Source organism: Silene latifolia, chromosome 1, assembly GCF_048544455.1.
Source record: "Silene latifolia isolate original U9 population chromosome 1, ASM4854445v1, whole genome shotgun sequence".
Classification (NCBI taxonomy): domain Eukaryota; kingdom Viridiplantae; phylum Streptophyta; class Magnoliopsida; order Caryophyllales; family Caryophyllaceae; genus Silene; species Silene latifolia.
This window is the reverse complement of record NC_133526.1, coordinates 72,926,368-72,950,976: the sequence shown is the minus strand read 5'-3', so window position 1 is coordinate 72,950,976 and position 24,609 is coordinate 72,926,368. Positions and strand designations below refer to the sequence as shown.

The 24,609-nt window shown below is 38.7% G+C and overlaps 1 non-coding gene across 1 annotated transcript; it reads left to right on the top strand.

Moving 5' to 3' along the window:
* Positions 1-22,609: 22,609 nt before the first annotated feature.
* LOC141624295 (small nucleolar RNA R71) lies at positions 22,610-22,716 on the top strand. Its single transcript, XR_012534106.1, has one exon. It is a non-coding gene; the product is annotated as a small nucleolar RNA R71 (small nucleolar RNA).
* The last annotated feature ends 1,893 nt before the right edge of the window (positions 22,717-24,609 follow it).

Genomic DNA, 24,609 nt, shown 5'->3' with positions numbered 1-24,609 from the left:
AACTACACACTAAAGTGTGTAGCCCTGCCAGTGAGGGACCGCAGTCGTACCCACCTAAGCCCTAGCTCATCAATGAGCGATAACCCTGTCCATTAATGTGCACATCCCCTCCTGTGGCGGGTTCCACAGAGGGCAAAACTAGGGCGTGAAGCCACTCCCGCAAGTGACTCCACTCAGTCGAGGACGCACCTCGCGAACATCACCAACAACCATCACAACTCCAACACCCAACTCCAACACCCAACTCCAAACCAACAAAAACAGATAATTATCTATATCAGTCGTACAACTATCACAATACAATCTTAAATCAATTAACGGTAAACCGAGTAGGGAAACCCTAACTTAGCACAACTGCAATAAGATAAACACGTAAGCTAGAAAGGCTCCTCTACGAATTCTCCACCTAACAACAATCACATAATTCCAATTACCATATGCAAAAACCTCTTTCTCCCAAATCACAAATTAGGGCAAAACCCTAAAAGATAAATTAATAGAACTTTAAAAATCAAAAGCTTACCGACACAATCGACGCAACGAAAGATGAACTAGACTTACGAATGATCTACGCACTTGAGAGAGAGATTTGGAGACGATTAGAGTTACGTTGTATTGCTTAGGTTTTGTAAAAATTATTAGAAACTGTAAATCGCGTCTTAAATAACTCTAATCCTTTCTAAATCAAACCGCAGAATTATTACCCGTCAGACCGGATACTCGGTCGAGTATAGAGTATACTCGGACAAGTATCCTCTACTCGGTCGAGTATTCCCATACTCGGCCGAGTATTCCTGGGCAGTAAACTGTCCAGAAACACACGACACCCTTACTCGGCCGAGTAAGCCATATTCGGCCGAGTAACAGAGTTAGAAAACCGTGGTATTACAGTATTCCCTCCTTAAAAAGAACTTTGTCCCCGAAGGTCACACTATACACACAAAACAAGACCAACAAGAGCCAAATAACTCCCACTACATAAAACAAAACACCAACACAACTGACCAGATGACACAACATAGCTAAACCAACTCAAAACATAACTAAACCAACTTAAACTAACTTAAAAAGAAGCATGCGACCATCTCCTACCCCCCTAAAAAGATAACGGTTACGTCCTCGTAACCAAACATACCTGATCGAAAAGGTGACGAAAGCGTTCTCTCATAGCCTCCTCTGGTTCCCATGTGGCCTCTTCCACATTATGATTAGACCGAAGCACTTTAAGTAAGACGGTCTCACCATTCCTTGTCTTGTGTACTTTGCGATCTGAGATCTCTTTAGGAACCTCCACATAAGATAAAGATTCATCAAGCTCTATGTTCCCGTCAGACCGGATACTCGGTCGAGTATAGAGTAAACTCGGTCGAGTATCCTCTACTCGGTCGAGTATTCCCATACTCGGTCGAGTATTGCTGGGCAGTAAACTGTCCAGAAACACACGACACCCTTACTCGGCCGAGTAAGCTATATTTGGCCGAGTAACAGACTTAGAAAACCGTGGTATTACAACCAAATCGTCGACCTTATAAGACCATCCATGTCGGACTATCACGGGTCACTCATCTTTTATTTAAGCATAAGGTGAGTATAAATTTTGTAAGAGAGAAGGAAAATAGTCACTCACCTACACTACTACAAATACAGACAACTACAATGGCCCTTTAACAACGCTTATTCACGAAAATCACCATAAGACGTTGTAGAATGGATGGCGCGAATTTTACTAAACATAATTACAACGGTTGTGTGTTGTTAACCGTTGTTATTGGTTTTAACAACGGGTCAAACTTTCACAACCGTTGTTAATATAAAAACTAATAACAACAGTTTACTTCGTAATACATTTTAACCGTTGTTAATAATTTGGTGCAAAATTAGTGAAAAGAAATTACAACGGTTATGTTAGAACCAGTTGTTATTAGGTTGTAACAACGGTTGTAGACTCAATAACCATTGTTATTAAAGTTACGAAAATCTAAAGAACAACAGATTGCTTTATTCCGCTATATGCTACAAAACACAAACACAAGCTAATACTGCTACTATACACAAATATCATCCTCCATTCCTCCCTGATCGTCTCTCTCTGTCTTCATCTCCGTCACTGTTGTCACCGTCTTCTCTCCCTCATCGTGTTTATCAATCAGGTATATATGTTTCTTAGCTTATTAACTATTTCTTATTAAGATTTTCAAGCTATATATAGATATAGGATTGTATGTTCAATTTCCTGGCCTATGAATGTCGATTATTTTTGAATTTGTGAATTTTTTGGGTTATTATCTAATTTGTTGATAATTTAGCTTGATTGATTTCCTAAATTTCGTTTATTTTTTTGCCTATTATTGGATTTTCTGAATTAGTTGCCTATATATTACGAATGTAGAAAAATGACTCGAACTTGGATGATTGATGCAAATATGAGTGACCCCAACTATAAGGATGGTTTAGCTGAATTTTATGAAGTCGTTTCGAACAATTAGAAAGGTTCTTCTAGTATTCCACGTCCTTGTGAAAGATGTGGTAATGTTAGGTATATGGCTTTTCCAGACGTTAAAATACACCTAGAAAAGTGGAGATTTAGTCGATCCTATACACGTTGGATTTTTCATGGGGAACCATTAGAGGACGAGAATAGTTTTGAAGAAGATGATGTTGAGGTATATGAAAGGCTAACTGATGATCCTGAGTTTGCTGAGTTTTTTGAGTTGGAAGAGTTGGAAGCAGAGAAGTTGAATGTTGGGTCTATAGATAATGAAGAGAATGATGATGAGTCGAATGCTTTTGAAGATGTAGGTGATGACACTATTAATTGGGATGACCTTAACAACATGTATGAGAAGTTGTGTGAGTCTGAAGCACCTTTGTATCCTAGTTGTAAGTTCACAAAAATGTCGGCTGTGGTGAAGTTGTATAATATCAAGGGGGCAAATGGGGTGAGTGACACGTGTTTCACTAGTTTTTTAGCCTTGATAAAGGAGTTGCTTCCAGATGGTAATGTTCTACTTGTTAAGACATATGAGGCGAAAAACCTAATAAGAGGAGTGGGTATGAAATATGAGAAAATACATGCATGTCCAAATGATTGCATATTGTATCGGAAATTATATCAAAACTTAACCAATTACCCTAAATGTTTGGAGTGGCGTTATAAGGATAAGGAAGGGATCCCGCTAAGGTGTTGTGGTATTTTCCGGTGATACCAAGATTCATAAGGATTTATGCGAATCTCGATGATTCAAAAATGTTAACTTGGCATGAAACGGGAAGAATAAATGATGGAAAGCTAAGACACCCGGCAGATGGTATGCAATGGAAATCGTTCGACGCTAAGTATCCCGAGTTCGACAATGAACCTAGAAACTTAAGTCTAGCGCTGTCCACTGATGGAATGAACCCACACGGAAACATGAGTAGCCAACATAGTACTTGTCCAGTAGTGTTGGCTATTTATAACTTACCTCCATATGTGTGCATGAAAAGAAAGTATTTGATGTTGTCGTTGTTAATTTCCGGCGCTAAACAACCTGGAAATAATATAGATGTCTATTTGGAACTCTTCTAGATGATTTGCGAATGTTGTGGGATAGTGGGATAGAAGTATTTGATGCATATAAGAACGAAACTTTCAATTTGAGAGCGATGTTATTGTGTACAATATCTGACTATCCGGCTTATGGCGACCTTTCTGGGCACACAGTTCATAGGAAAGAGGCTTGTCCATTGTGTGGGGAGGATATCGAGTCTGAATACTTGAAGTCTTCTCGTAAGTATGTGTATATGGGAAATAGGAAGTTCTTTTATCATGACCATTGTTTTCGCAAGATGCAGAAAGCATTCAATGGAAGAAAAGAACTTCGTCAACCTCCTAGCATTTTTAGTGGGCATGAAGTTTACCAAAAAGTAAAGCATATTGAGATAGATTATGGGAAGAAGAGCGGCTCTAAATTGTCTACTCATGGGTATATGAAAAGATCTATATTTTTTGATAAACTTCCATATTGGCCTGACCTGGAGGTCAGGCATTACCTCGATTTCATGCACATTGAGAAATGTCTGTGATAATATTATCAATACTCTTCTGAATGTTCCCGGTAAAACAAAGGATAACGCCACAGCTAGGGAAGATATGAAAATGATGGGTATTAGTCTAGAGTTGGCACCACAGAAGAGAGGTAATCGTACATTTTTACCGCCAGCAGCTTATACCCTTTCACGGAATGAGAAAAAAGAGTTATGTGCATGCTTGAATGGAATTAAAGTGCCACATGGTTATTCGTCGAACATATAAAGCCTAGTGTCGATGCAAGACCTAAAACTCACCGGGTTAAAGTCACATGACTGTCACACTTTGATGCAACAATTACTACCTGTGGCTATTCGTTCCATTTTACCTGAAAACGTAAGATATGCTATAACTAGATTATATCTCTTCTTCCAGTCCATATGCGAGAAAGTCATCAATCCCGATGACGCGGATACATTGCAGGACCTCGTTGTAACCTCTCTTTGTCCGTTGGAAATGTATTTTCCACCCTCTTTCTTCACTATCATGATTCATCTGAACATTCACTTAGTTAGGGAGATTTTGTACCTTGGGCCCGGGTACTTGAGATACCAGTATCCTTTCGAAAGATTGATGAATGTCTACAAGGACTATACATCTAATCGGTATCGTCCGGAAGGTTGTATTGCTGAACGCGCTATTTTAGATGAAGCTCTTTCATATTGTTATGCTCATCTCTCCCCTGAGGAGTTGATTGGCGTTCCTAAGAATCGTCATAGTGACTGGATGACCGGAAAAGGTATTAGGGGCCGGGTTGAAAAAATTGTGACATGTGAAATGTTGCATTTAGCACATACGTATGTGCTAAACAACGAAGATGAGGTGCAACCTTATATTCAACAAGACAAAGATGAGCTCAAATACGATCACCCAAATAAGACCGAGAAGTGGATTGCAAACGAGCATACGAAGACGTTTGCAGAGTGGTTTAGGAATATTTTCTTAGAGTGTACGAATCAAACGGGTGATGACATCTCTCCTAGGTTACTACGTCTTGGTTTAGGTCCAAATGCCAGGATCACTTTTTACAACAGTTTTGCCATTAATGGATATACTTTTTACACCCGCGAGCATGATGAGTTGAGCACAATGCAAAATAGTGGTGTGAGTTCTGAATTTGAGGCAATGCACTCTGCTACTTCAAAAGATAAAAAACCTATTTGGGGAAAATGCCTTTAATGGTGTTATTCAAGAAATATTGGTACTAGATTACATTGATTTCACAATGCCTTTGTTTCGATGTAATTGGGTTGATAACAACATCCATTGTGTCCGAAAGGATAAGATGGGATTTACGTTGGTCAATCTGGGTAAGGTTGGCAACAATAAGGATGATCCTTTCATAATGGCATCCCAAGCTAAACAAGTGTTCTATGTCACCGATCCTATAGATAAGAAGTGGTCTGTTGTACAGTCTATAAGGAGTAGAAGGAGTAGTCCATCCGATAATGGTGATGATGATCAGGATGTCATTTTTGAGGGAATGGATCACTCTATCACTGTATCTTATTTCGACGATGTTAACACTGATCATGAGGACACTGAAAGCATCTATATGCGAGATAACCATGGTGAAGGTATTTGGGTTAACGAAGAAACTATGACATCCAAGAAAGTCCCCGATCCTGAGATGGTCTATAATGTAAGTTATTAGCTTTTATTTTTATTTTTATTTTTTAAATATATATATCTTCCTTTTAGTTTTTTTTTTAAATAACTATCTCCACTGAACAGATTAGTAGAAGGAACTGCATATTTAATACAAACGTAAAGCACTGATACTCTCGACGCTACTTATACAACAGTACTGGAAATCTTACAAGACCACAGGGTTACACATTACCTTTATTTAAGTTGCCTTTTCATATAGGCCCACGACACTACTTATGATAGGCGGATACAGACACACACAGTTTGACACTCAACAAATAACACACCATGTTCCTTGGAAGTTTCAGCCACAGACACGGACATACTTTGTAGGGGTTTTAGGGGTACATTGCTTGGAAAACAGCCACAACCTGGTTGTAGGCATCGACGCTTTCTGACCTGGCCGACTGCTGCCCATCAAATATGGTCGCATACGGCACTTAGACATAGTCCACGGTATTCTTCAGAAGCTCGGCATCCGAGTCTGTGGCTACCCAGAGGTATGGTTCGAGTGTTGATCTATTCGGAGCATTCCAGTCGTTCCTGCCATGGCCTCTGAGTTGAAACATCATGTCAAGCTTAAATGCTGATTCTGCATTTGCAGTTGATGTTTCAAACTGAATTAGTAAACTCCCTTTGAATCCTCATGGCCCCCATTGTGGCTTAACTTTGCTGACCGAGTATCCCAGCTCAATAAGCTTATTCCTCAAAGGAATAAAGCTTTTGGCAGCAAATTTTCCATTGTCTATATCTATGTAGCCTGTGGCATTCATCAGGACACAGTGATATGGACGACCAACATTTTGAGTCATTTTCAGACCAGTAATTTGATGGTTTATTTGTGAGTTGTGGGGAGCTAATGGCGTGCCTCTTTTCTGAATTTATAGCAAGTTTGAGATGTGTTGGTGGAGTGTATGTATGTTGTCTTTAGCTTTTGGTAGCTTTAAAAAGCCAATAGAAGCAATGATCATTGTTAAACATTCCCAAATTTGCATGGCATGGTAATTCCTGTAGATATGCAGTATGCATGGATGTTGGTGTTGTTGTCTTATTTTCTTGATCTTATTATTAGGTGTGGATGCTGTTGTTGAAATTGCTGATTAATGTTGCAGTATATAGTGCTTCTGCTGTTACAGTATGTATTGTTACAGGTATGGACTGTAATGGAATTACAGTAATTGTTTTTTTAAAAAAAAAGTGTTAAACAATAACAACGGTTATATTCACATTACCCGTTGTTAATACTTTCAACAACGGTTACATTGACATTATCCATTGTTATTACTATCAACAACGGTTATAGTGACACTACCCGTTATTATTTTCAACAACGGGTGTAGTACTTCTACCCGTTGTCATTGCTTTTTTAGACATATTTCATTTTGGCGCAAATTGGGTGAAAATATATTACAACGGGTATATTTTAACCGTTGTAATAAAGTTATGACAACGGTTGACTTTTATTGACCTGTTGTTATTAACATATCACAACGGTTTTGTTTTAAGGACCCGTTGTCAATAATTTATCTTAAAAAAAAACTAATTTACAAACACATACAGCATACCACACAAACACACACAACATCAGTTCAACCGTTGGTATCCTGAGTTTATTCTCTCTCCCCCACTTTCTACATTCTCGTTGCCGGCCGTCGTCCAGTTTCCGGCGCCCAGATTCTGTTGCCTTCCCTTATCATCCTGCTCGTTCTCTTTATCATCATCATCATCAGGTATGTTCACTTTTGTGTTTCGTCATTAGGGTTTTAAGATCATCTTTTTTGTTTTTCATCTGTTTGTTTTTCGTCTTCTTTGTTATCTTTATCATCCCGCATCATCTACTTCATTCATCTTATTAGGGTTTTAGGATTTTAGAAGCTCAAACAGTTGTTTTAAATTTTCATTCCTCTTTAGGGTTTTAGATAATACTCTGCATGATGTTGTTAAGTTGTTCATTTCCTATTTCATTCATATTTGGGTTTTAGGATTATCATGGGTGAAAACGGAAAAGAAGTCAAAAGAATAATAAGCCTGGGGATAATAAGCCTGGTGAGAGGGGTGATACGAAGTGCCCTGCAGCCCTTGCAGCTATAGCGGCTAAAGAGCCGCTTAAAATAAAATTGAACGCGAAGGGTTTCCCTACTGGTCCAAATGCGGGGCATTTATCCACTTGGATTGGATGTTGCGCAAGACAGTTTGTGCCTATCCATTTAGATGAAATTAAGAATTTGAATCCAAAATTGGCGCAGTTACACTTGGATTGTATAAAGGAAGCCTTTGATATTGCCAAATGCTATAATAAGTATTTAATACAGAAGGTAGGGAGTGTCTTACGGCAGTGGAAGTGTGACGTTGCTAAGTATTGGTTGTATGTGGACAAGGCAACGGGGGAGATGCGTAAGAGCCCACCAAAAAACAAGTGTCCCACCATCAGTCAGGAACAATGAGATCTTTTCAAAGCGATTCGAACTAGTGAGAAGTTTTAGGTTAAATATCCTCGCCTTTTAATGATTTACCTATCATTTTTTTAATTAATGAGTTCTCTGTAATCTTTTTATTATCTCATCTACTTGCACTTTTATATAATTTGAAGGTCGTTAGCAAAAGAAATCGTGCTAACATTTCATGCAAGAAGGGGAAATGGTATGGTTCTCGAGGCGGTTACAGATTGATAGAAGACAACCTCGTAAGTAGCATGCATTATCCCCTTGTTTATTTGATTTTTTTAATCGCACTTGGACTTGATACACATTTATATATATAACTGTTACGATGTTAATGTGTAGGTGGCAAAGGGAGTGACCGACTTGGATCGACATGTAACTTATAAAGAAGGGCACACGCCTAAAGGATCCCGGCCGTTTGACAAATATGATCAGGAAGTGTTGGCCAACATAGTAAGCATTATTTTATTAAGAGGAGTTCATTACTAACTTTATTATTTTAGTCACAAATATAATTTGAAGTTTATTTAATTTATTATAGGAGAAGGTAGTAGAAGGAGGCAGTAGAAGGGAAATTCACTGCCAATGGTCGTGATGACGTTCTTGCTAGAGCGATCGGCCGACCCGAACATCCAGGTCGATTGAGGGGCGTCCCGTTACAGGTTGGAGTCACAAAATATTATGGGACAACTGCTCCGAAAAAGAAGAAAAGGAAGACTAAGGTTGAGAAGGCTGACATGATACCATTTATTCTACTATTTTCATTGAAGTTCACATGTTATTGTTTTAAACAAATTGCTGAAACATTACATTCTTGGCACGCAGGTTCAGTTATTGGCATCCTTGATACTAAAGATGAATTCTGGAGGCAAGCCTTCCGAAGAAGAATTAAAGATGATGGAGGATGTTATTAAAGGGGGTAAGGTACAACATATTGGTCAAGAGGCCGAGAACACTACTACCTTGGCAATACATGAGAAGGAAGTATCGGTCAACGAGATTCAAAAAGACCAGGTACCTAATGCTTCTGAAGTTGTAACAATTAAAGCCGATAAGGTAAATATATGACTTCCTTATTTTTCTTTTCTTTTTTTGGGTAAGATCAGGGGGTGTGTTCCCTGCTAGCTCTAATGCTTTAACTTCTGACATCGTGCCATTGGTTAATTTTATTAGGTAAATGAGTATGAAAAGGAGACGCAACTTGAGTTATCCGCCACAGCTGACAATAATCAGGGGATGCAACTTGAGAAGACGGCTGATGGAAAACAGCAGCATACATCCCCTTCAAATCAGTTCACAGTTTTTGGCAAGGTATGCATGAAGTCTTTAATTAGTTAAATTTATATGAGTTCTATTAAATTTTAGGATATAATATATAAAGTATGTGTATTCTTCAGGCCGTAAACAGGAGGGTAGTTATTCTTATTGACCCTAAATCCGAGAAACCACTTTTGCGTGTTGGCCGGGGTCTCGTAGACTTGCCCACCAAATCAGCGGAAACTTTATTGGTTCATGGCCAAAAACTTTTGCCGAATCATAGAAAAGTGAAGATAACTCAAGTCTTTGAAGGCCGTGAAAAATTTCAACTGCCCGTCCCAGTTCGTGACGACATTACCATTCTGGCAGATGCGGTTGGAAGTTTCATCCAATGGCCTAAATCACACATCTTCCTGGCTCGTTCGTCTTCGCCTTAACCGAAAGCCGTTGGGGTTAGAAAAAATACCTTATTATGTTAAATTTTTATATGTTAAATGTTTTTATTTGTTAAATTTATATGTTATTTTTTTTTGTAGGGAAAAAAAAGCCGGCTAAGCCGGATAAGCCTAAGTCCCCAGACATGCCAACTAACTCCTCGAAACAACAACTTGATGAGTTATTTAATTAACTTCTCCATTTTTTTAAAAACCTCCCTTTATTTATATTTTTTTTCTGTATTTCTAAAAAGCATGAAAATTTTGTGTAGGGAACAAAAAAGCCGGATAAGCCGGATAAGCCTAAGTCCCCAGACATGCCAACTATCTCGTCGAAACAACAACTTGATGAGGTATTTAATTAACTTCTCCATTTTTTTAAAAACCTCCCTTTATTTATATTTTTTCTGTTTTTTTAAAAGGCATGGAAACTTTGTGTAGGGGACAAAAAAGACGGATAAGCCTAAGTCCCCAGTCATACCTACTACTGCCTCATCATTGAAAGAGCTGGTTGATGAGGTATTTAGTTAAGTACTCTTTTATTTTTATTACTCCAACTAGCTAGCTAGGATATGTTACCTTTAGATTTTTTATTATTTTAATTATCTACATGTATAGGTGATACGTGTCCTAAATATGATATTTTAAACCCTATTTTACACGCATTTCAGAGCTCAATTATGTAGTTTATGCTACTATATTCTCTTTTCCGTCTACTTTCGTGTTTTTGTGTAATATTGCAGAAATGTGAAGAATTCAGCGGACATCGAGCCGAATCCGTCCCCGAGTGCTTGGCATAGGATTTGACATGAAGTAGTGACTCGAGAGATGAACTCGGTGCGCGTAGCAAGGCCTGAAAGATAGATTTGCGAGAGTTTCAGAAGCGGATTACCAGCTGACTTGGTCTATAGACTGACCTACATGGTCTATAGATCGTCGAATCTTGAACAGTTCTTTATCGCGAAAAAAGCGATCGATCTATCGACTGAGGTCAATGGTCGATCGACCACATGAGCTGACGTGCAAGTTTTATTTTAAATCAGAAGCTTCTGATATTCTCGACCCTTGGTCGATCGACTGGAGGATTTGGTCGATCGACCGTTTATGCAACCTGACGAGAATTAAAAGATTTTAACCTAAGCCCATTTGTAATTAGGTTTGGAGAAGGGTTTTACATAACACTTCTATATAACGTAACTCCTTCCTACTACTTTAGATATATGGATTTTTGAGATATGGAATTTGGGAGAGATTCAGTTCCATATACCTAGTTTGTTCTACAGTTTTCATTAGTTTTCAATAAAGTTAGTCTTTTGCATCCGGATTCGTTTCTTGCCTTCTTTATTTCTGGTAATTCTTGTTCTAAATTTTAGTTTACTTTTATTCCTTCTTATTAGATTAGAATTGATTAGTCAGAATCCCTAATACCTAATTCTTTCTTTTATGCGGTTTTATTGTTCGTTTAATTTAGTTATGAATTCTGTTGTTTTCATCTTTATTTTCGTTTCCGTTATTAATTCCAGTATGAGTAGCTAAATATCCCGCGCTAATGTGTGAGGGGATCCGTAGCGTAGATGGCGTAGAATAGGTAGACCTATGTCGGGGTATGGTCGATCGACTGACCTTGTTGGTCGATCGACTGTACCTGTTGGTCGATCGACTGGCTTAACTGGTCGATCGACTGTATCATGTTGGATTAGCACTGTTTCAATGTTTTAATTGCAATATTAACGACGAGACCGAGAGGAGAGTTGTTAAATACTTAGGAATTGATCGACCCAGAAGATCGAGAGATAGGGAAGGGAAATAAACTAATAATTGAAACGACTAAATTATGCTAAGAATGAAAGATAAGTAATTTAGGCTTTAGGAATCACTATTCAGGGCGAGAGCTAGTTTTAGTGAGACTTAGGGATTAGCAGCATAGGCCGAAAGGAGCTACTAGTTAACTCGGACCGAGAGGACCTGTTATTTGCCCATCTTACATGATTATTTCAGACTTACCTAGGATTACCGCCATCGTAGCTACAGTGAACCGATCGTCTTAGCCTTCTTTCAATTATTGTTTACATTTATTTCATTATTTGCTTATTTATCTTATGTTATTAGACTTAGTCCAATTTAAAACCCCCCTTTCCTTTTAGACTAAATATAAACAGATGAATCTCATAATATCTCCCTGCGGATCGACCCTGCTTACCGCTAACTTCTGTTAATAGTAAATAGGTTTATAAATTTTATCTTTGATACTAAACGACGGTATCAAATTTTGGCGCCGTTGCCGGGGAGGTAGCGTAGTTTTATTTTTTTTATTTAGTTTATTTCTTGTCTCAAGGAGCTTCGGTTCCTTAAGACCGTTCTCATGTCGTTCCTTCTGAGATTTCCGCAGGGAGAAGACGAGATTTTTGGTGCTTATTTAGCCAGGTTTTTGGAGTGGCTCGAACCCAGACGGGGAATTCATACTGGACTCCAACTATGCTGGACTATCATCCATGGAGTGAATGACCCTACGCGAGCATACCTTGAATCTATTGGTAAGTGGGATTTCGAAGGAATCCCCGTAAATGAGGTATTAAAATTTTTTGATTGGTTTGCTGCTGAAACTCATAAACCTGACTTTTCTCTTCATGTTAACTTGAATGAGGGGGTGGGTGAGACTTTAGAAACCAATCTAGGAAATGCTGACGTAGACATAGAGGAGACCACTAGCGTGGTTGACAATCCTTTTTATGAGGATAGTCAACAACCCCTTTATGATTCTTACACAGATAGTGAGGATGATTTGGAGGCTCTCTTCGAGAATCTCCATCTTGACGAGTCTAGCGATGCGGAGAGTGAGGAGGTAGATTTAGACAGTCTTGAGGTCAAATGGGATACTTATGATGATATAGATGATGAGCCTATTTTAGGAGACCCCATTGACCCATTTGACTTTACATCCCCATGCATTTGGGACGATTATCCACCTTCACCTTTAGCTGACCAGACTCCTTCACCTCACAGTTCTTACCCGTCTGAGCATTTAAATTCTACTCGCATTGTTTTTGGGTTGAATGTTGTTGAGCTCTCTTGTTCTCCACCTGCGGTTAATTTGAGCTTTTATATTCCGCCCTTAGCTGGAAGGAGGAATAATTTTGTGAATAATTTTAGGAGCTGTCATAGGTAATTCATTAGGCTTAAATGTTATTATATTTTACTTTCCTATGCTATTGCTGTCTTATGGTGCTACTTACAGTTTTGTGTAGCACATGCGCAGCTATTTGACAGGTTGCTGCGAGCTTTGAGTTGCTTTGATTGGGTTCAATTAGAGTAGTTGGCTGAAAAAGAGGTCGAGCGGGACCTGACTGAAACCAGCGCTAGCTGGGAGGCAACCCGGAGTGTGTTTCTTGTTTAGTTTAGTTTTTTTTTTCCGTCTTTAGACTTTACAATTTGGTTTAGCGCAAATTTTGGGCGCGTATTTATGTGCACTTGCAGGTATTTAGACCAAATTAACTCAATTCATTGAGTTAATTCGAAGAAGAGATCTGTTTCGTCAGGTAGGCCAGTCGATCGACTGACCTAGTTGGTCGATCGACTGCCATTTGCGGTACAGTAGCTTCTTTTTATCGAGCACTGGTCAATCGACAGGTGCCATGGGTCGATCGACCAGTATTGCTGCTGTTCCTTTTCTTCTATTTTTATTCTTTACACGTAATTTCCATCCCATCTTTGTTTTCTCGGATAATGCATGGTATTTTCTATCCTTTCAGGTACTTATGGTAGCACTGCTAGCTACTGAAACCTCCTAGCTCACGCTGGTTTGGGGAGGTTTTCTTTTGCGCTTAAAATCTTGTGAGTTTCCGAGTTCCTTTTCATGTCTTATTTAGTTATTTATCGCAAAAATCCCATTTCCCTTTTGTTTCTTTTACATGATTTTGCACAATGAGGGCATTGTGTGATTTGGTTTGGGGAAGGGTTTTGCGTTGCATTCATTCTGTTTTGCATTCACATTTTCATTTTTGTCTTGCATTGTTGTTTATTTTCCTCTTATATACAGAAAATTTAAAAAAAAAAATTGAAAAAATTTCCAAAATTCAAAAAAAATTTCACGTTTATTTTAGCATGTAGGTCGAGTCGGAACGGTAGTATTTCAATGATGACATTGCATTTTCATCTGTTTATGCCTAAGCCGTGCTTAATTGACATGTTATTAGTAGAATCACATATGCATATCTACAAGTTTTCGTTAATTTATTCGCTGAATCTTGAGACTTGATGGTCGGACTCTCTTGAGAGGTTTAGTTTTCGGTACTTATCGTTAGGAGAACCTAGACCAAAACAATATTTATAACTCCACAAACAACTTTACAATTAGTAAAGAGGCAAGTAAAGGTCGGATCCCAAGGGACGGGAATTGAGATGAGATTTTCAATTACAACTAGCGGTGTCTAGGGGTGTCACAATTTGGGGTTTGAATAGAAGATGACTAAACTAAATAGCAATGAAAGCAAACAAGCAAGATGATTAAAAAGGGATGTAAACAATTGATAAAAGGCACTAGGGTGTCATGGGGTCATAGGGGATTCATGGGAATTGATCATACAAACATATTCTCAAATTATAAGCAAGCAATTATTGTTGTGATGGATCGAGTTGGTTTATATCTTACAATCCTAGGAAAGTTTGGGTCCCGGAGTCGAATCGATTAGATTTTACAACACCTACAAGTCGACTTAATATTCCCTACTCAACTATATGCATGGTCTAATGAGACTCGAGTTGGTTTATGTCTTACAAGTCTCATTGAAAAGATAGGTGATGGGTAAAAAATGCAAGGATTCATAGGCTCGCATTTCATCAAACATAACATGTGCATAAGTTGAGATCACAATAAGCAAGCAAATAAACTATGAAAACATATTCATTTAAGCATGAATCATCCCTCATGTTGGTTTTCCCTAATTACCCATTAACCCTAGCTAAGAAAACTACTCACTCATTATCATGTTGAACATGCTAGCAAGGTTATCAATCATACCAACAAAGTAAAACATGATGAATAAATGATGATAATTAACAATAATTAAAAAGGGATTAAGAGAATTATACCTACTAATGATTCCAATAATAAAGCAAAGAATAATAGAAGTACTTGATGATTGATTGGAAGGTTGTCAATCTCCCAATAATAACCCAAATAATCTTCAATTACCCAAAATGAAAGATGAACAAAAGAGAGATTAAGGAAATGAGATTTGTATTGAAACTTGATTAAATTTTGATTACAAGATTAAAGAGAGATTAGATTGATATAAACTACACTAAAGATTGCTAAGAAGAACGTGATTATCTAATTAGACTAATGGGGTATTTATAGTGGGGATTAGGTACACAAAATAGGGTTTACTAAGGGCTTAAATGACGATTAAGTCCTTGAGGAATCGCTCCTCTCAGAAAAATATGTGAGTCTCCTTTTTGCTAGTCTTTCCCGAGATATGCGCATCCTTCATAAAAGATGTAGAAGACGAAATAGCTGTCACACAATCCGAGCGTCCAGAGCACGGAACGAGCGGATTGTGGGTGTTTTGGATGAGCGGATTTGTGGGGTGGACAGGCGGATTGTGGTGGTTTTGGACGAGCGGCCTTCTGAGGAAGACGCTCGGATTGCTTGTCTTGGACGGGCGGATTGTGGGCAATCCGCTCGGATTGTAGATAAGCTTCTTCCTTTCTTCTTTTCTTCCTTTCTCTTCATACAATCCTTAAGGATTTCCTCGGGGATACAAGGATATTTTCTCATCATTGCCCATCTACTACAATATGTACAAAGGCCTTCTAGTCTTGTCTTCTCTTTGATGCTTGGTCATTGAATTCAATCAATTTAGCTCCATTTTTCCATGAAAATGCAAGGTTTGCACTCCTTTCCTACCAAGGGATCAAAACCTCAAAGAATATGCAAAACAAAGGACTAAAGATAATAAATGACCCAAATATGCACTAAAAAGCATGAGAACGGGGCTAATTCGGGGACTAAATATGCTCAAATTATAGTCACATCAATATCCCCAAACCGAACCTTTGCTCGTCCCGAGTAAAGAGGTGACTAAGACTAGGCCCGTTATTTAAACTAACCTAATAGCATAGCCGATATGAGACAATTAGCGGGTCTCACTCCGCCCCTTCAACTCACAACAAGACAACCATGAGGTAGGATACCTTCTTGCTAGGCAAAGTGGGTCTTGCCAAAATGGCGACACATCCAAGCATTAAAGCACATATAATCAAGTAATAGATGCATCTACAAAAGAATAGCCACTTTCCTCATCTAAGTGGCGGAAATTATCTACAAGGGAAGCAATTCAAGGGTACACACTTCTTCATAGATGCAATTTCTTCAAACTACTAAGCCTAGAAGGATACCAATAAATCACCTCCAAATTGTGTCAAGATAGGGTACCTTTGTCCTCAATCGTTATATGTTTTTGTCAAGAATAGACTCCCTATGGTGTTAGAAACACTGGAGGATCGCGGAATTCCCCCTCTTGCCTAGACAAGAAGAAGGGTCGTCCCCTCTCTACCATGCACAAAAATGGATACGATGGATAAAGGGATCGATAGAATTTGAGTTTCATTTGGGAGTTTGCTTTGTTGTTTGTTTTTCCCCCCAATTTCTTGTGGCATATAACATTTGAGAACACTTTCTTTTGCCATTTTTGATTTTTGGCATTTCCATACTTGACAACTTTTCAACTTTTTGCATTTCTTTTTGAAAAATTTCAAAGTCACCCCATATGTAGTGAGGGGGGCTTATATTTGAAGCATAGAAGTCTATTTTTGCTCCTCTTTTCATTTTGATGCAATTTGCAAACTTTCTTTCACTTTTTATTTCATTTCTTGAACTCAAATCAATTTCTTTTTGTGCCCATTCCCTTTGATGACAAAAATGTGGTAGAACATGGATAAATGATGGTTGCATGGTTTCAAGGGTCACCTTGGAATAAACGGTAGCCAAGGAGTTATCACACCACAAGGTACTCTTGACCAGGCCTTAATCCATGGGTCGAAGGATACTAGCATGACACATCCTAGGGTGTTTTACAAGTATTCTAACAAGCGAAGTCTTAAAAGAAAAAGCATCTACTAGGGCCTATATAAACTTGTCAAGCTTCCCAAGTAGACGGTTTCGCAAAATTTTCTAACATGCAAACTACATGCCATGATGCAACTAACATATATACATCCTAATACATATGATTCTACCAACTAATATGCCATATAATCTAAATGCAAGTCCTAAATTCACATTGTTTATACCGCATCAATCAAAATAAAGCCACATAGTCATTAACATAAAGAGGAAAAAGGAGATTGGAAAGATCATACTATGCGGTCTTCAATATCCTCATGTCTCGGATGTGGCGTAGTCGATAAATGTGAACAAGGATAGACAAACATAATATATACAAATAATATATACAAGTCTACACTACAAAGGAAATGAACTTGTTTTTGGATTTTCAATTTTTTAATTTTTTTGATTTTTTCGAAATTTTTGATTTTTTTTGGGTTTTTGAATAAAAGTTAAGTTAGAATTTCCCATCCCCACACTAATATGGGCATTGTCCTCAATGGCCAATATGATAGGAAATTATGCAAGTATGATACGTGATTTCTATACTAAATGCAAGCTATACTAATCTACACTACATGATGCAAGGGTTTTTTTTTATGACGGAGAGCGTAATTTAGATTACCTACCGTTGCGTATGCATGTACTTCCCCAAACCGAGATAGACATTATTTCTAATGTCTTAAATTTTGGGGTAGTTCATGCACACAAGATGCAATGCATGAAACTAATTGTCATTTTGGATTTCAAATGGGAACAATAAAATAACACCTCAATGGGGCTGAGGTGTTAGTCCTCATGTTGCTAGGACTCTCTACCTATGATCAAGATAAAAATAAAGAAAACAAAGAAAGAAGTTGACAAACCTCAAGAGGGTAGGAGCCTCCAAAGTTTGCTAATCCTCTACCATATCATCATTGTCATCATTTTCCTCCATAGAAGCGGACTCGTCTCCACTCTCATCTTCATTTCCATTTCCTTCCTCACTTCCTTCATCATCTTCATTAGCCTATTCTTCTTCATCTACCTCTTCATCAACACCCTCATCATCAACAACCTCATCATCGACATTCTCATCTTCACCCGGTCTTTCACCACTAGATGTGCTTGGAAAGAAGACTTCCCTATCCGCCCAACTAGGCAAAGGACATGAAGAATCAATTAGTCCTTGCCTAGCTAAATGAAGGAGGGGTGGATATTGGGCCAAGTATGCATCTACTCGATCATTGTAAGCTTGTTTATGCATCTCTTGCATAAGTAGAGTCATGTAGGCATTGCCCACTTCAACATCTTTGGGTTTGAACTCTTGATATTTGAATGGATTGGGTGGTGTGACAATGGAGGAGGAGGGCTCTTCAATTTCGCCCCTTTGTTGACGGATGATGTACTCGGCGCCCTTGGAAAGTGGAAGTAGGTAGTTTGTTCGATGAGCACTTAATCGGCATATCTTGGAAGGCAAAGTGAAAGATCTAGCATCATTGGTTAGCCACCCATAGTTGGTGTCAAGAGAGTTATGCTTGACCCATTTGTACTTGTAAATCATGGCATCCATGTCAATGAGATGACCCCCTTTGATCGCCACATAGGTGTTATCCTTGTTGAAATTTGCGTCAAAGTGCTTGGCCAAGAGAGTAACTAGACCTCCATTTACAATATGAGCAGTGCCTTCCTTGCCACAATCAACATTAAGCCATCTTTCCATCAAAAGCCTTATAGCATTGTAAGGCTTAGTGAATTCCCTTCCGACATTTAAGGCCGACTCAAGTATAACACAATCGAGCTTTGTAAAGTGATTAGTGCCTTTTCTTAAAATTATAGTATTCCCGATGACCTTGTGCCACACCATAATGCCCGGATGGTGGACTAACAGAGCGCGATAAGCATGAAAGCTCACAAATTTCTTCCCGGAAATCGCCTCCCAAAGAGGAGCGGGATCATACTTTTCGGGCATCTTATGATAATATGGTGTATCACTAAGGCCTAATGCTTTACTCAAAACATCAAAGGTGATGCGCCTATTCACATTGGCAAGGCGAAACTCGATTTATTCTCTAGTCTCTACCTTAGTCACTTTCAATGAACTTAAGAATTCCAAGGTAAGGGAGGGGTATGTCAATTCTCTTGTAGTAAACAATTTTCCCAACCCCATGGCTTCAAAGAAGGCTTTTGTTTGTTCAAGGACACCCAATTTGTTCAAGGCATCTTCACATATGAATTTCGTGGGCAAAATGGCTTTCTTAGCATACTTGGCAAATGTATCCCTATGGGATTTAGAAATGAAAATTACCTCCGGATAGTTGGGTAATTGAGAGATTTCCGGAGTTTTTGTTGTTGTTGCTTCCAAGGGAGGATCTTGTTGTTGTTGAACTTCCAAGTTTGCACTAGAAACCACCATAGCCATTGAAGCTTTCTTTGCTTGAAGGCTTTGTTGCCTTTTAGAAAGTGTCTTTGCCTTGAGTGCCTTTGTTGCTCCTTTTGTTCTTGCCATTGTTGATTATACCAAGAAAACATTGAAAATCTTCAATTTCTAATTATACCCAAATCGATTTTAAGAAGAAAGGATTTGTCTTTTTATTTCAAAAATCGACTCAAAGGTTGATGATTTTGGTGCTTGGATTGATTATTGTTGCAAAAAGGAGTGATTAATTGTTGTTGTAAGGAAATTTGGATTTGATTTTGTTGAATTTGGTTGAGGAAATTTTGTTTTTTGGTGATGGAGAGGATGAGGGTTTTGGGGTTTTGGGGTTTATGGGTAGTGTTTGAATATTTGAATGAATGAATGAATGTGGGAAGGGGTATTAAAACACATGAAAATTTCAAAACTGCAGGGGGAAGACGAGCGGATTCCTGTCGGGACGCTCGGATTCTGCTCAATTTGGCTTCAGGAAAACTCGCCTAAAGACGAGCGTCTTTCAGTAAAGACGAGCGGATTCTACAAGTAAGACGAGCGGCTTTCCTCAAAGACGAGCGGATTCTCTTACAGGAACTTTGCTAAATTTGCACTGGCAGAAAGACGAGCGTCTTTCTACAAAGACGAGCGGACAGTTTCAGACGAGCGTCTTCTCAGCTTGGACGCTCGGATTTTCTAACAGACCAAAAATTTTCATTTTGCAGCTCATTTGGACGGACGGATTCTCCCACAGACGCTCGGATTCCTATAAGACGAGCGGATTACCCAGAAGACGCTCGGATTCCTCCTAATCTACCCGGATTCAGGTCCATCCGTGCACTTGCATATCCCGTGTCATTTTCATTCCTCAAATCCCGTGTTCTTCATTATAGGGGCACTATAAAGGCATGAATAGCCTAGGCAATTGCTATCCCCACACTAAGTTAAAGCACTACACATCAATAAAATCATTAGTCCCTCCCTCACTTCTCTCAAAAATGGTGAATATCTTGATCAAGGCACAAAAAATCCAAAAACGACAAAAATGCAATGTAAGAATTAAAATGCAAGTTAGGGAGTTAGAAATATTTACAAATGGTGGTTTGGAGAGGACTCCACCAAACTCTCATCCTTAGAGAGATGTCATGGGGGCATGTTCAAGGTGTTGTTGATGTTACTCAACACCTTGAAGAAGTAGTCAAAAGCTTGTTCATTATCATGATAAAGATCCTCAATAGATCTTTGCACTTGTTGTCCTTCATGTTGGTCTTGATCGATAGCATTACCAATGTAGGGATTGAAAATCCCTTCAAACTCATCGTCCCAAAGACCACAAACTTCGTCTACTTGATCATTAAAAATCTCTTGAGTTGATAGAGACAACTCTCCTCTTTTCTTGTCTTGGCCAATGAGGCCATCCTCTTCACTTGTCATGGGTGAGCTTTTCAAGCTCTCTTTGTTACAATTCTCTTGCTCTTTTGATGGGGCATCATCAACTTTCTTTTTCCATTGGAATTCCGACTTCTTCCTATCATCCTTCTGGCTATAATGATCAACCATAAAACATGGTTCATGCAAACGGGGAGCTCTCATGGTCTTGTCAAGATTGAAAGTTATGCTCTCATCTCCCACTTCTAGAGTGAGCTCTCCATGCTTCACATCTATCACCGCACCCGCGGTGTGCAAGAAAGGTCTTCCTAGAATGATTGGAATATTGGAGTCTTCTTCCATCTCAACAATGACAAAGTCCACCGGGATGAAACATTTCCCAACTCTTACGGGAACATCTTCCTATATCCCTAATGGTGTCTTCGTCGATCTATCGGCCATTTGGAGTGTGATATTGGTACATTTAAACTCTCCCATCCCTAACCTTTTACTTACCGAATACGGCATAACACTCACACTAGCCCCTAGATCAAATAGGGCTTTATTGATCGTTGTGTCGCCAATGGTACACGGTATTAAGAAGCTTCCCGGATATTTAAGTTTCGGAGGTGAAATCCCTTGAAGGATTGCACTACTCACCTTAGTGAAGGCGATAGTCTCAAGCTTCCGGATCGACTTCTTTTTCGTAAAGATGTCTTTCATGTACTTTGCATAGGCCGGTACGTGATTGATTAAATCCGTGAAAGGAATTGAGACTTCCAAGTTCTTCACAATTTCCATAAACTTTCCAAGTTGGTCATCAAATTTGGGCTTGGCTTGACGACTTGGAAAAGGAAGTCTAATCACAATGGGTTCCTTCTCCTTGGCCTTGTCTTCATTTTTCTTTGAAACTTCTTCTTTTGATGGTTCTCCATCCTTGGATTTTTGCACAACTTCTTCTTTGTCACTAGCTTCCACAAATTCATCCTCAACTTGCTTCTTTGGTGCTTCATACCTCGTACCACTCCTGAAGTGAATGGCACTAACCGTTTCATGTCTCGGGGGATTACTTTGAGGTGGTAATTGCCCCTTTTGTCTTTGTGAGCTTGAAGATGCTAGTTGAGTCAATTGGGTTTCCAACATTTTGGTGTGGGCTAGGATGTTGTTGATGGTGATTTCCTTTGCTTGACTATCCTTTTGCATTTGGGTGAAAAACTCTTGTTGATTCTTTTGCATTTGGAGGACCGCTTTTTGAACATCAAAACCTTGGTCATTTTGTTGATTGTATGGAGTTTGATTTTGGTAACCTTGGTTTTGGTTGTAAAAGGGTCTTTGATTTTGGTTTCTCATGGGAGGTGGGGTGTATGTTGGTTAAGGGTTTTGAACATTTTGGCTTTTGTATGAGAGATTTAGGTGGAATTTGGTGTTTTCTTTGTAATAATTTGAATAAGGGGTACCACTCTTGTATGCTTGAAAAGCATTCACTTGTTCATTTGTTCCCCTACATTCACTTTGGTCATGTCCCAAAGTTCCACAATTCTCACATATCCCACTTGGGATTGATGAAGGTGCGTCATGGCATTAACATGTTGCTTTGGTGATTTCAAGGCTTCTTCAAGTCTAGCCATAGCTTTTTCGAACTTCAAATTGATGGTATCAATGTGAGCACTAAGTTGAGCACCCAATTGAGTAATAGAGTCCACTTCATGCTTTCTTCCTCTAGTAGCCTTGCGAGGTCTACTATATTGTGAATTATGGACCGCCATTTCCTCAATCTTGTTCCAAGTTTGATTATCGTCAACTTCGGTGAACATACCATTTGATCCCATGTTGAGAATGTTTCTTGAGTCTTCATAAAGGCCATTCCAAAATTGTTGTACCAAGAACCAATCTCTAAGTCCATGATGAGGACATGAGCGACAAATTCCCTTGAATCGCTCCCAAGCTTCATACAAGGATTCTTCATCTCTTTGCTTAAAGCCCGTAATTTGAGCTCTTAGCATGTTAGTCTTTTCGGGTGGGTAGAACTTTTTGTAGAAAGCTAGAGCCAATTTCTTCCAAGAGTCAATTCCGAGAGTAGCCTTATCAAGGCCTTTCAACCATTGTTTTGCGGTGCCAATTAGAGAAAAAGGAAATAAGACCTATCGAATTTGGTCTTGAGTTACACCGGTTTGAGAAATCTCATCACAATAGTCACAAAAAGTCTCCATGTGAGAGTGAGGGTCTTCACTAGGCATCCCCCCAAATTGGCTTCTTTCGACTAATTGGATAAATGCGGATTTGGCAATGAAATTTCCGGTTAAGTGTTGTGGTGTGGGAGTACCATTGGGTAGGTTCTCCTCGGTTGGTACGGAATGTGATGAAAATTTAGGCACTGTGGGTTGATTTTGTGTTGGGTTCTCCTCACCTTCTCTTGCAAAAGAGTTGACGAACTCAATAGTGTTTGGTTGAATATCTACAACCTCACCAATACCTCTCAAAGTTCCTCTAGGAAGTCTTCTATTGTTTGTCAAAGTCCTTTCAATTTCGTGATCAAAGGGTAACAAGTTACCTTGTGATCTTCTAGACATGCAAAATATCAAACAACTTGAAAATAATTAGAACAAACCTTGAGGAGTTTTACTTCCCCAATGTAAAGAAAGACACAAGTAATAACAATCTAAGAAAATCTAAATCAAGTAAACACCGTCCCCGGCAACGACGCCATTTTTGGTCGGACTCTCTTGAGAGGTTTAGTTTTCAGTACTTGTCGTTAGGAGCACCTAGACCAAAACAATATTTATAACTCCACAAACAACTCTACAATTAGTAAAGAGGCAAGTAAAGGTCGGATCCCAAGGGACGGGAGTTGAGATGAGATTTTCAATTGCAACTAGCGGTGTCTAGGGGTGTCACAATTTGGGGTTTGAATAGAAGATCACTAAACTAAATAGCAATGAAAGCAAACAAGCAAGATGATTAAAAAGGGATGTAAACAATTGATAAAAGGCACTAGGGTGTCATGGGGTCATAGGGGATTCATGGGAATTGATCATACAAACATGTTCTCAAATTATAAGCTAGCAAGCAATTATTGTTGTGATGGATCGAGTTGGTTTATATCTTACAATCCTAGGAAAGTTTGGGTCCCGGAGCCGAATCGATTAGATTGTACAACACCTACAAGTAGACTTAATCTTCCCTACTCAACTATATGCATGGTCTAATGAGATTCGAGTTGGTTTATGTCTTACAAGTCTCATTGAAAAGATACGTGATGGGTAAAAAATGCAAGGATTCATAGGCTCGCATTTCATCAAACATAACATGTGCATAAGTTGAGATCACAACAAGCAAGCAAATAAACTATGAAAACATATTAATTTAAGCATGAATCATCCCCCATGTTGGTTTCCCCTAACTACCCATTAACCCTAGCTAAGGAAACTACTCACTCATTATCATGTTGAACATGTTAGCAACGTTGTCAATCATACCAACAAAGTAAAACATGATGAATAAATGATGATAATTAACAATAATTAAAAAGGGATTAAGAGAATTATACCTACTAATGATTCCAATAATAAAGCAAAGAATAATAGAAGTACTTGATGATTGATTGGAAGGTTGTCAATCTCCCAATAATAACCCAAATAATCTTCAATTACCCAAAATGAAAGATGAACAAAAGAGAGATTAAGGAAATGAGATTTGTATTAAAACTTGATTAAATGTTGATTACAAGATTAAAGAGAGATTAGATTGATATAAACTACACTAGAGATTGCTAAGAAGAACATGATTATCTAATTAGACTAATGGGGTATTTATAGTGGGGATTAGTACACAAATTAGGGTTTACTAAGGGCTTAAATGACGATTAAGTCCTTGAGGAATCGCTCTTCTCAGAAAAA